The sequence below is a fragment of the Thermobia domestica genome, chromosome 6 (assembly GCF_964235325.1).
Source record: "Thermobia domestica chromosome 6, izTheDome1.hap1.1, whole genome shotgun sequence".
Classification (NCBI taxonomy): domain Eukaryota; kingdom Metazoa; phylum Arthropoda; class Insecta; order Zygentoma; family Lepismatidae; genus Thermobia; species Thermobia domestica.
Window position 1 is genome coordinate 129812305 of NC_137459.1, and position 12335 is coordinate 129824639.

Sequence of the window (12335 nt, forward strand, 5' to 3'; positions counted from 1 at the left end):
CCATACTTGTACGACGTTGTTTCATGTCTTTTCAAATTGTCAAGAAAGGGATGGTCAGTGACTATTTTTCCTTCTTCCTTTTTTTTCCTTTTTTTCGGTCATATATATATATTTTTTTAAATTCACAACACACTTTTCTTTTACTTTCCCGTAACTCAGATAAAGTAAACATTTTCCTGGAAACTAGAGCAATGTAACACAATAAGCATAAACGTCTCCCTTGAGCACTGATTAAATACTATAGCAATAGAATATAAGCGCTATATAAATAGTAACTATTGACTGTAGCAAAACCTAAGCAACATACTGTAATAGACACACTCTCCATTTTTGATAAGCCTATTGTGTAACACAGTTCGAATACTATTACCAATATAATAAGGAATAGTCTGATATAGTGGTGTTCACGAGTCGACACGAGACTCGACGGGCTTCCTTATCTAAATTTTGTAAGTCACATCTCGTCTCTCTTCTCGAAGAATTTTTTTTTCTCTAGTTTCGATTAGCGAAAAAGATGTCCTCGTCTCGTTTCATTTTGTAAATTCACATACAAAATTTATGATCTGATTTTTTAGATTTTCAAACTATGCTATGCTTAAGTGCCGGAAGTCTTACAGAACAGGTTTCTCCATCCGTTCGTCTGTCGTGAGAATTTCTTAGAAAATATGTGAGAATTTCTTAGAAAACCACAGGCATTTGTGGTATGAAGGCGATGTCGAGTATTCGTAGTTAAGTACATACTTTAAAAATATTGTGCCAATACTAACATCGTATATACTTATGCGAAAACCAGCCAAGAATTTCCTCAGCACATTCTTGAACGCATTGTTACTAATTTCAAAGATTTAGATATATATAAACAGCTACAAACATTCTTTTATGATTGATCTTGATAGTTAAAAGTAATTTAACTTACGAAACTATTTTATACAAACACACACACACACACAAAAAAAAAAAAAAAAAAAAAAAAAAACTTACCGAGCCTGATTTCTGCTTAATGTGCGTAATTTTAGCATATATGATGTACTGAACTTTTAGAAAAAGATTTTTTATTTTTATTTATTTATTTATTTATTTATTTATTTTTTAGGTGCTCTGAGTGGCGATAAAACTAGATGGACTGTTAAAGCAGACAATCTTCAAGCAATTTATTATTCACTCTCAGGTGATATCCGTATCTCCAGTTGTGTAATAGCATACCTAGCACCATTCACAGCTGCGTTAAGGTATTGTGAAATGTTCAGTTTTATTGAGTTTATGTATGGAAGCTAAACAGTTTCTACGGTAGTTCAATTTAACACACAAGAACTTTGTACTGATCACTTCCCAGTTTCAAATATTTATTTGAAATAAAAATATACAATAAATATAAATATATATAAATACACAATCATAATTTCCAAGAATTTAGTTTTATCCCCCATTTCCATCGCCAAATAAGCCGATTTGTTGTGCATATTAGAATCTAATTAGCAGAATGTTACTTTACATTCTATATGACTCAAATCTATACGTTTTACACCCTCTCTTGAACACACGATATAACTCCTCCCATTAGTTTGATAGAAGATGCTTCATTTTATTTCATACTCGTTAAAAAAATATCACGTAAAAATTAATCTATTTGAAATTGATGTTGCATTATGGGGTGGGAAAATTATAAGTTTTAGTGGAGAGGTAGGTATATCATCATTTTGTATATGTGTTACAAGAAAGTATGCAATAATGTTTCATAATGTAGTTGCAAGGCCAAAAAGATTGATGTTTGGCGTAATTTTTGTTTAAAGACTGAATTCCTTGCTGAAAAAATCTCTCCTTCTCTTCTAAAATCATTAGGTTCGAAAATAAAGCTGTCTAGGAGATATATTGAGTCGCAAAATTGTATCATCTTGGATATATGTACAAGTAATTCGTTTTTTATTTTGTTTTTTTCATATTTGTTAACACACTTGGAAATTTCAATGTTCAGTATTTTGTTTTGCATTCTTGAGTTTTCAGCTACTTTTGTAGTGACTGCTGCTTGTAATCACTAAGTTGGAGTAAACAAGTTAAAATTTTAGTTTTGATTGATAATACACCAAGAATAGAATTGAATATTTTTATTATTATTAATATTATTATTAGCAGTAGTAGTATTAGTATTATAATGAAAGATAAATGTGTAACATCGTGACTTTCAAGATGATTTTTGTGAATAATAGACTACACAAAAGATTCCTATCTTATATTTTTTCTTCAAATGTTAAAGAGCAGTTAGGTTACAAAGTTCAGACTAGTAAATATTTTTGTATTTAATTGAATTTAACTACTGACAACATTAACGGGGCTCATCATTTTACATGTGTGTACAATTGTTAGATTGGAAAGCAATGAAGGAAGCGTTCCTGTTTTGAGAGTCACTGCGTGCACTATCAACTCGGATTAAGTGTTTTCAAAATCACATCAGTTAATGAGAATGAATAACATAGGACAGAACATGTGTTTGTGTTGTTCCGATGGGGCACGTTCAATGACTGCGAAACACATTTGCTGTGTTACGAAAATTAAAGAAGTTGCTCCGAGTTAAAATTTTGTGCATCGTGATGCTTTGCAAGCAATATACATGAACTTCTGAAGACAGTTTTGAATAGAATTTTTAAAATATTTAACTTCATTGAAACCAGAGCTTTGGATTCAAAATTATTTTCCGTTTTGTGTAATGCAATAAGAGCTTAACATGATTCGCTTTTACTTCACACTGAAGTCAGATAGCTGTTGAAGGGAAATTTATTTTATTGCCAGTTTGAACTTTATCCAGAAGTGCAGATTTTTATTTTTTACTTTATTATTTTATTTTATTTTTATTTTTCGTTACACTCTTAGGTTTGAATTATATCAGTGATAAATTCTGGCTAACTCGTTCGCTTAACTGGCAGATTAATTTCGCCGCCTCAACCGACTGAATATGAGTTTACAGGGTGCACGTTCTTTCTTATTATTGATAAGGATAAAATTGCGATTCTTAAGATCAAAATCTGGCTCCATGATTCAAGAAATTAATATTGGCAGTACAAGTGATTTTCCATTATTGGGCGCTTTCTGAACTAAAAATGAAATTCCTCCTACTGAAATGACAGAAAATATTTCTAATTTCAGATTTAAAAAAAAATAGTCCCAAAAATCCTTTCAAATTTTTGATTAGGACTCATTTTTCATTTAAGACACTTTACCAGAAACTAATTCCTTGTGAGCAAATAAGTTAATTGAGATTTCATGTGACAGAAGTCTCAAACAAACGTTCAAGAGTCGACTTCTAATTGACAAGGAGATATCCATTCTGATTGACAGGAGACTGATTCAAGGAGACTTCTGATTGACATCCATTGACCCCACAGGAAGTTACAAAATTTTTGTTTGTTTGCTACTACTTACCTTTGTAAATGTGGATTCCTTCTCTCATGTATATCAAAAACAAATAAGGAATAAGTTGAACCCTACTTAAGACTGAAGTTACGTCAGTTGAAACCAGACATAATGAAGCTGTGTTTAGTTAACAAGCGCAACCTTCATATTAAACAAGAATATTAATTTGTGGAATGTTTCTTTTTTACATTCATTGTTTATTCTGACTGTAAAGTTTGTTTCAAAATTGAAGTACCATAATCAGAAATATATTTTTTCACATAACGTAATTTTTTTTTAGAAATTGTTATATTTTTCGTAAACAATCTGTTCAGTAGATGATTTCAATATGCATCTGTACATCTACATTTTAAAAACTTAGTTAAAAAAAAATCAGTAACGGTCTAATTTTGACCCTGGACAAATAAATCATATTTTTCCAGGATGACTTTGACTACTGGTATATAAATATTCTCAGTATTAGATATGTGGTTCACCAGTCGAAAACATTGAGAACACATTTTTAGAAAAATCCATATAGATTAAGAAAATAACTTATTAGAAAGTGTTAATTGTTAAACTAAAAACTGTCCAGCATTAAGTGAATTACAAAATAATTTTATTAACGAATATTGAGAAAGAATCGACTTATACATGTAGTAATGCCAAAAACTTTTTTTCAAAATATCAAAGATCCATCCAGCATTAATTAATGAATTATGCATATGAAACAACTTGTATATATCACTTTGTAAAAGAGAATATACACGAATGACAACAAAAGAATTAAAGTTACTAAATAAACTGATTTTTTTCTTCAATGTCTTTCTTTATATACTTGTCGCTCTTTTTTAAATGTTTGCTGTTAAAGATTTCTTAAATGAAGATTTAGGTACCGTATAATAAATAATTACATAATACTGAATTTTTATCATGATATGTTATACTGTTTACAAAATAAACTACCAATGTTATCCAGAAACTTTCCTTTGGTATATCCAATGCTAAACTATAAAAAATAAGAACATCGATTATGTTCATCAATGAACATTGCAACCCAGTGGGTGGTTCAACAGTCACTGATAATTTATCAATAGTGTTGTCACCTCTAACACTATCACCTGCAGTACTTGTAATATTTCATCTTTCAACTTTTTTTTTTTTTCCATCGGCGTTGGGATTAAAGTTTCTCTTATTATTTTCATACAACACATATCCATAAACTTCAAGAATGTGCTGAGGAAATTCTTGGCTGGTTTTCGCATAAGTATATATGATGTTAGTATTGGCACAATATTTTTAAAGTATGTACTTAACTACGAATACTCGACATCGCCTTCATACCACAAATGCCTGTGGTTTTCTAAGAAATTCTCACATATTTTATTTAAAGCATAAGATGATTTAAATATCCAGCTTTGAGCAAAAGGTATATCAGGATTAACAATTGCAATTTCTTTTACAATAAAATCAATAACATTATCATGAAAAGCGGAGATGAACAAAACTCATCCTACTCAACTAATTAATTTTTAAAGTTTATATGTTTGTCTTTACCAGCGTGAATTAAATAATCGACTTGTCCATAAACAATACAATTAATAGCCGATGGTAATGCAATTGGAAATGAAACTTCTAATTACCAGGTGAACCGCGTACTACATTTCCAGTATTTGTAGGGGTTAGAGTGAGTGCACAGAGTATATCCTTCAGGATATTTATCATGTGAAAATATATGGTCATAATTTTGATAAAATTTTCTAGTACTTCAAAACAGAACGTAATAAATTCGATCATACAAGTTTTTTTTAAAAAAAAAAAAAAAAAAAAAAAAAAAAAAAAAAAAAAAGAATGTACGGGTGAGGTGAGTGGAGGGAAATGATTTTGAACCAACTTCTAGTTGCAACTTAACGTTAAAATTTTGGAATTCAAAAGTGTTAAGTTTTGGTCTTCCGTTAAATGCTGCTTTTGGAACTAAACAAATAACCACACGTTTAGGTACGTTACTCAAAAAGAGATTTTCAAGATTAAATTTAGATTTATTAATCATTCTGTAGACCATATTACATGTACGTTTGGACTGAATGGTATACAACTTACCAGTATACTCTGTTCACTATCCTCTTATATAGTTTCAGAAACTCAAAGGCATGGTCCCTTTCCTCCAAAAACCGCAAAACAGCACTCAAATAACGTTAGCGGACAACTCTCCCGCTGGCAAAACCGATCCATCCATACTTGTACGACGTTGTTTCATGTCTTTTCAATTTGTCAAGAAAGGGATGGTCAGTGACTATTTTTCCTTCTTCCTTTTTTTTCCTTTTTTTCGGTCATATATATATTTTTTTTTAAATTCACAACACACTTTTCTTTTACTTTCCCGTAACTCAGATAAAGTAAACATTTTCCTGGAAACTAGAGCAATGTAACACAATAAGCATAAACGTCTCCCTTGAACACTGATTAAATACTATAGCAATAGAATATAAGCGCTATATAAATAGTAACTATTGACTGTAGCAAAATCTAAGCAACATACTGTAATAGACACACTCTCCATTTTTGATAAACACTGAAGCCTATTGTGTAACACAGTTCGAATACTATTACCAATATAATAAGGAATAGTCTGATATAGTGGTGTTCACGAGTCGACACGAGACTCGACGGGTTTCCTTATCTAAATTTTGTAAGTCACATCTCGTCTCTCTTCTCGAAGAATTTTTTTTTCTCTAGTTTCGATTAGCGAAAAAGATGTCCTCGTCTCGTTTCATTTTGTAAATTCACATACAAAATTTATGATCTGATTTTTTAGATTTTCAAACTATGCTATGCTTAAGTGCCGAAAGTCTTACAGAACAGGTTTCTCCATCCGTTCGTCTGTCGTGAGAATTTCTTAGAAAATATGTGAGAATTTCTTAGAAAACCACAGGCATTTGTGGTCTTCTCCATTAACCCTCTATTCAAACCAGAAGTAATTAAAAATAATCATTTCCGGTTTCAATATTTATCGCCATAGAACAAAAGTAGTAATAGACAGCGAGGAACATTTTTCTGCAATCGATTCATGGTCTAAGGATATATATAATCACAATCTGCAACACACTATCGAAATCGGAAGTGATTCAATCTATAGTACTTCTGGTTTCAATACTGATTTTCGTAGAGCAAGAACTGTAAAAGATATTGAGAAGCATTTCTTTTGCAGTTTATTCAGCGTCCCAAGAATAGATTCTATACCTTCCCTTAATCCTCTATTCAAACTGGAAATGATCCAAATTAACGATTTTTGGTTTCAACATTCGCCACTGAACAAAAACAGTAAGGAATAGCGAGAAATGTTTTATTTATATATTGACTCAGGAACAGGTTCTTTCTTTGATACTATTTTCCTCTATTACATCCAGTAGTTGTAGATGTATCCTACTACTTCGAAGTTATAAGTATTGTATTCGGATGATTTGGAAGTATTACATAGTTTCAACTGTGAAACAACATTCACTTGTCTTAATTTCATCTAGAGGTTACCAGAATCCTTCAGTGTAACAAGAGGTTCATGAAGGGAATGATATAACACTCAAACCATATTTATCACTGGAGTATATGACGTAAGACTTGAGTATCTTTATAAAAATGATATCAATAAAACAAAGTTTGAGAACTAAGACTGGGATAAACTAGAGTTGCCCGACAGACTTGTGAAATTTATCGTCTAGTCTCGAAAATGAGATGAGAATTGTTTCGAGACCATTCTCATCTCGTCTCGAATTTAAAATATATTTCTCATCTCGGAAGCAACACTAGTATAATACTATATATCCTAACAATAAATTACGCTTAATTAGCCGTGTAGGAAAGACATAGAATTAAAGCAACACTAGGAAAAACTCTAGGAACTAGTGAAAAAATATAAAATAAAGAAGTTCCAGTAGGATTTGGCTGGAATATAAATTAAAAATAAACATCTGCGTGAATTCATGTTGTTGTGCTTTTGTTATAATTATGAAAGTTTATTTCCTGGTCTGCACAATTCCAATTGCTTGTTTCTTAAAGTCATTACGGATTCACTAGTCAATAAAAGAATATGTGCTTATTTAAAACCTACTTAGGGAATTTGTAGGACAAACGTAATACTTAAATATGGATAATAATTATTATCAATCGCTAACCACTTCTCTATATATTAGCAGTTTTTCAACCGTCTCCTCGTATACAAAATTCTTAGGTATTGTTTTAATGTAGATTTTTTTTTTTTTTTAAAATAAAGAAAAAGACCTCTAGAAGTAACACAAAAGGGAAAATTTGGCAACAACAGATCTGTCACCCTCACTGACTTTCCTTCGACCAGCCATAAATAAACCCCCATACTGAGTTTGGTGACATCCTACACCATCCGCGGTGTGTCGGCATCGGACAGAAACTGTATACCAGGATAGCAGACGTACCATACTTAAAACAGATACAATACTTACATCAAATGTAATGCTCTTGTTTTAACAACTTTTAAAAGTACATAAACTATTTCTACAATATATATAAGAATGATATATATTTACTCAATTATTGTATTGAAGTGTATATATTTACAATGTGATATATACAGTAGTAATTTAATTATTTTTCGATGTTGCAAAATGACATGCTTAAATGTGTTATTTAATAGCGGTTTGCGCACTGAGTTGACAAACTCTTTTGATGAATATTTTTCATATACCCAGGTAGCTTATTATACAGTTTTACAGGTATGCAATTTTCCATATGCAAATTTTCCCTACTCAGTACATAATTCTCTTTTCCACGTGTAGACTAGTTGTATCACCATCTCTTTTAATATTATCCAAATGATCCCAAGTAATTTTAATTAGTTCAAATATGTCTGTCTGTCATCGTATTCAATTGTTCAAATAGTTTCTTACAGCTGGTGTGTTTTGGTGATTTTGTAATGATTCTTATGACACATTTTTGTTTGAATATATTCTGGTTGTGGCGAAGACCCCAGAAGGCAATCCCGCATTTAATGTGAGAATACTTAGGTAGAATTAGGCATAATTGATTGTACAGGGCGTCCATAAAGTCTGGGTACATAGGGGGAAAAGCACATTTTAGTAAATTGAATGTTAATAAATAATATTTTCAACATGATTTCCATTCTGTTCAATGCATATTCGATGCGCTTTGCAAGATTAAGGTGAACTCGTTGAATAGGTCTGAATTGCCGTCGATTTCAACACACTGACTGGTAATTCGTTCTGCCAGGTGGTTTAAATTTCTAATCTTCATCGAGTAAACTTTCTCTCTCAGCATACCCCAGAAAAAGAAATCAAGGGGAGAAAGGTCTGAAGAAGGAGGGGACCACTCCACACAGGGTTTGAAAAAACCCGGGTATTTTTGAAAAAAACCCAACCCACCTGGGCCCATATGGGTTTTTCAGGTATGTTCGGTTTTAATCTTTTTTTTTTTTCTTTCGGGTTTAATTGGGTATTTTCGAAATATGTCAATGTCTTTGAGGTAAAAGTGTTAAAATGTTATTTATATTTCAAGATTGTCATTGTCGCAACTTGCAACAATATTCTGTTCACTTACTGTTTTGAAAAAATAGCCCCCATTTTGAAATTTTACATTGGACGCCGAGAAAATCTACACAGCAAATTTAGAACGTCTCTTGCTTCTATCCTCAAAATTTAAGCTTAGGGGTCTGAAAATTGCACCCTGTAGCGTGGATATTCGCTAGTTGAGAAATGGCAGCCATTTTGAAATTTTACGTTGGATCGCCGACAAAATATATATACAACTAATTTAGTGTGTCTCGTGCTTTTACTCTGAAAATTTCTAGTCAAAAGACCCAAAATTGCGCCTTGTAGCGTGGATATCCGCTATTAAAAAAAAAAATAAAAAAAGAATAAAAAAAAATGCCGCCATTTTGAAATTTTACGTTGGTATGCCGCCAAAATATATACAAGAAATTTAGTGTGTCTCGTGCTTGTACCCTGAAAATTTAAACTTAAAAGACCGAAAGTTGTACCCTGTAATGTTTGTGTGGTACAGGTAGACCAACAAATGTACATCGTGTCATCTCAGGAGCCTTAGTAACGTTTGCCTGATATGAATACCAAATATATTATTAATTTAAAACAAAGGTGTCATTCATTTATTATAGAATAAATGTTTCAAAATGTCTTATATGGCAAATATTTTACAGCGTAAAATAAATGGTTTTGTTGTTGAAGTTCACTTCCGATACTTTGCGCGTTCAATTACGGAAATTTCCCTAGCACGAGCAAGACGGTTCTTTCCCGAAAATGAATTTAAAACAATTAACAAAGAGAATTCATCTTATATATAAAAGAGAACGCACAAATCCTTTGTTCCCTCATCACGCTAATACGGCTGAACCAATTTCTTTCATTTTTGGGGGGTTATTAGGATTTGGACCCTAGATGGTTTTTATCATATCACTTTAATTTTCAATTACCAGTGTCTTGAGATAATTGACCATTCAAGTGTCCATAACGTACAAATCCTTTGTTAGTTCATCATAGGTAAAAATAAACGTATTTATATGCAACCCGCATGACCGTGTCACTCGGCGGGTTAACATAAATGACAGGCGATATAATGTTAACATTTACTGCAATCTACTATGGTTTTTATCATATCACTTGAAAGCGAAAAAGTAAAAATTATCTAATTAACAAGGTTTATTGCGTTCCGGGGTGACCCCAGCGAAGCGGGGTGAACGCTGCTAGTATTTTATAAAGTAAATGTTTCAAAATGTCTTAAATGAAATTAAATATCTTCCAGCTTAAAATAAAGTTATTGTTGAAATATTCACTTCCGATGCTTTGTGCATTCAATTGCAGGAATTTCCCGAGCACTTCTTTCACGACGGGTTTTCCCCGAAATTGGAGCTTTCTTTACTATACATCGACACTTGCACTAGTACGGAAGTTTAAATTCAGTACCTGAAGTAGTAGCGTTACATAGTCTTCGGAACTCCGAGCATTAAGCTTCTTAAATTTGACAAGAATTTTTACGCTATTGCAGGTGTTGATTCTACAGAATGCTTATTTGAAGAGTAGCAACTAATGACGAAACTACACTACTGTTGTTGGAAAACAAAATTTTACTGAAGAATACTTGTGTTACCATCAAATGTATGAAATAATACTAATGTATTTACATATTTACTGGTGGTACAAGCACCCATGGTCTTAAACTCGTCAAATGTATGAGGGATAACGTCCCCCTGCGTTGCCGAGCACACTATTCACGGAAAGTATTTTCTAAAATATAAAATTGCATATTTCACTTCAAATAGGCTATAAACACAATTCATACATTAATTTGTTCTGTAATTATCTCAAGCTAAGGTAGGCTTTTTATTCATTCAGTGCATTCAGAACTTTAGATAGGTCTAACGTTGAATGTTGTATATTTTTACATGAAAGCATGTAATTCGCCCAAGGAAAGTCCAAGATCTGATAAAAATCACTTTCAATATGATCACCTTAGTTGTACCAGTAATATACTAACAAAAGGCTCAAAAGCCCAGGTGGGTTTTAAAGTGTTTTTTTTTTTCAGGTGGGTCCAACCCGAAAAAACTCGCCTGGTTTTTTCGGGCTGGGCCCACTTGTGCAAACCTTGACTCCACATGACCTCTTCTCCCAATCCAATGAGGGAAATGTTCAAGTGATGCAATATGTGTGACTTGTACGGATGGAACTTTTCTGCCAGGGTTTTGTGGATGGTTGACCTTTGAACTCCCAACTCCGTGAATGTCCATCGAAGCGATTTCTTTGCGACAGATACATTTATACTACGTACATGCAGAGTTATCTTTTGAGATAACACCTTATATTCAGCATTTCCATTAGGCATTCAACAAAAACTGTCTTTACTACGATGTAATTTTATATGTAGATTTACTTCGTTGGAAGTATGTTTTTTAAACCAACAATGTTCGTATGAATGAGTCCATACATTTCAAACAGGTTACTATTTTTAACATAAGCAGCGTAAGTTTTTCTATCCCTAATATTAGTATCTAATTTATTAAACTGTTTTTCATTATCTTTGTACCAAAATGAAGTTGATAAATGTGTTTAGAAACAGTATTGGAATAATTTAAAGTTTCAAATGCGCAATAAGAATACGATCCTGGCAAAGAGCTAACTAATTTATCGTTTAATGAAACATCAATTTGACTGAATAATGAATGTAGGAAGTTATTTACTCATCTACATTTACGTTTGTACTATCAAATTTTGTGATTATATAACAAAAGTAGAGCTGTGCACAATGAATAAAGTCGCTCGTTTCACCAGGAATAACAACTATGTCCTTTAGATGTTAATGTAGAAATGAAACTATTCAACATTTGTAAATATTTCGATAGCAGTTTGTGTCATTGCAATAGAAAATAAATCAACTTCGATGGTACAACATTCATGATTATTTGAGTTGAGTCTGAAAGTGTATCTTCAGAATGATTTTCTTTCAACACTACAACTACGTTTTGGTGGTCCGAATTTTATTATAGGAAGCTTTAAATTTACGTGCCCGTCTCTTACCGCTTCCAGTTAGTAACTGACCAACTTTATAAGTAACTTTTGTCACCAGTTTCTTTTACACGTACACGAATAAATTTTTGAAACGAACGAATACGTCACTCACAACTTGAATTCTTTTTCGCAGTGCTTGATGACCTAGAACTTTAGCACTTTGTTTAATATTTAGTGAAGTTAAATGAACTAAACCTTTCAAGACACTACCGATACCGTGTCACCGTTGAGAAAGAGGTCATGGAAAACAAAGTATTCCACGACCGCGTTGATAATACATCTCTCTCATTTTTATTTAAAAAAAAAATATATGCAGCATGTCTAAAATGAAGTGACAGTCTCAGATTGAAATGAAAAAGTTTGATCTGCATGGTGTTTTAGTAATATTTC

At 32.1% G+C, this 12335-nt stretch overlaps 1 protein-coding gene across 4 annotated transcripts in view; it reads left to right on the top strand.

Moving 5' to 3' along the window:
• Positions 1-12335, top strand: part of LOC145688204 (uncharacterized) — a 272126-nt gene that overhangs the window by 50705 nt on the left and 209086 nt on the right. For all 4 annotated transcript variants that reach the window (XM_081762090.1, XM_081762089.1, XM_081762088.1 and 1 more), the window contains one exon: positions 1094-1229. The gene's annotated coding sequence lies outside the window, so the exon portion shown is untranslated. The remainder of the gene's footprint in view (positions 1-1093; positions 1230-12335) is intronic.